The following is a 1,977-nucleotide window of genomic DNA, read 5'->3' on the forward strand; positions in this document are numbered from 1 at the left end:
AATTATTTGAATAGTTTAAAATATATTAATTTAAATTATAAAAGAACATTTTAGTCTTTAGACAAATAGTCCGGAGGAAAATGACATTTACTCCTAGTTGTAATGATACTGTATAGCCGGTTAATAAAGCACATGTTCCACAAGTAATCTTTATTCGCTATGTGCTTTAATTTTGTCACTTTCATAGATTCATTCATTTATATATGTTCTTAACATATTGAAAATGGGGTATCTGCTTTAGCATGGGTCCACGGTATGGCCCCAAGTTATGCAAAGTAGTGTATAACTAAGGGAAAGTTTTTAAGTATATCAACACATCAATGTTTCAACAAATTTTAATTATTAATCTTAATTATATATTATATATATTTTTTATAATTAAAATCAATAATTAAAAATCATTAAAATACTATTATACTAGTACATTTGAAAGTTTTTCATAAATATATATGTGGGCCTATGGAACTCTTTTAACCATTGAACCTGATCAACATCTATCTTTCTTCATTTCACTAGCATCAATTTTCTATGCCAACCCTTGTTTCTTTGCTTTTTTTTTTATGCTCTCTCATACCCTTTATTATTCCTCTGTTTATTCACTTATCTTTTCAAAGTTTACGCAATGTCAATACTATTATTTGCCATTTAATTAAATTTAAAATATTTTAATATATTTATTTTAATAAATAAAAAAGGATTAAAGACACAAAAAGTATTATTAGAGTACATGTAGTTTGTTTTTTTTATTTTTAGTAATTTTGATTTTCTGAATTTTATAAAAAATAAAAAAATAAAATTTTATTTTTTATTTTTATTTTTTCTTTCATAAAATCTAAAAAATACTAAAAATAAAAACTGAAACCAAACGCCGAATAAAAAACAATATTAAAACCACAGTTTCTTTTATATACATATTCTTTTACACGTTATTTGGGTTAAAGGAGTTTGAAGGGAAAGAAAATGCAAAAAAAAAAGATAGAAAAGTAATTTTTTTATTTAGATAGAAAAAAAATTGGGTGAAAAAAAAAGTGATATGAAATCCACATAAAACTTTTCTTTTCAAAGATGAGAAGAAAATGAATAAAAATTGTGCAAATAAAAATAAAATTATAAATTTATTTTTTACAGTTACATTAATAAATTGTAATTTATATATAATATAAATAAGAGTATTAATGTAATTTTATTTTGTTATAATTTTTTATTAATTTTTTTATTCAAACAAAATAATATTTTTTATATTTTTTAATTTATTTTTTTTTCATCCAAATAATTTAATACAAACTTTTTTATTTTTTTATTTTCTTTCTTTTTATTTTCTCTCATTCTATTTTTTTTCTCATTTTTCCATCTTATATCTAAACAATGTGTTACCATTTGGTTTAGTTTAAAATTGAATAAAATTAATTTCATCAACCAATATATATATATTTTCTCATTTTGAATTGTGTTGGTCGCTGCGTCACTCTACTTGACTGACCGATTGATGGTGGTGTTAATGGACCGACCCATTTTTATAGGCGTCAGCCGACCTACTAATTATTTATTGGGTTAAAATTGTTGATTGATAGCACTTACTTTTATATGTTTAAAATTATTTTTTTTTATATATAAATCAGTTTAAATTAGATTTTAAAATTATAACATTTTAATTTTATAAATTAGTTATTATAAATTGATTTAAAATTAATTTATTAGGTGAAAAAGTGATTTAGTATAATGTTTAAATTATTTAAAATAATTTAATACAATTTTAATTTAATTTATAAAAAAATTACACCCTAAAACTGTACTATCCTATCCTGCTCCTACTTTCGTTATCATCAATAGTTAAAGTAGGAACTAAGTCAAGTTAGCTTATAAATAAACTCGAATTCGACTTATTAAAAATTTGATAAATTAAACTCATAATAAATTTATGAGTCAAACTTTAGCATAAATTTAAGTTTATATATTAAATAAGTTAAATTTAAATTT

Source organism: Arachis duranensis, chromosome 9, assembly GCF_000817695.3.
Source record: "Arachis duranensis cultivar V14167 chromosome 9, aradu.V14167.gnm2.J7QH, whole genome shotgun sequence".
Lineage (NCBI taxonomy): Eukaryota > Viridiplantae > Streptophyta > Magnoliopsida > Fabales > Fabaceae > Arachis > Arachis duranensis.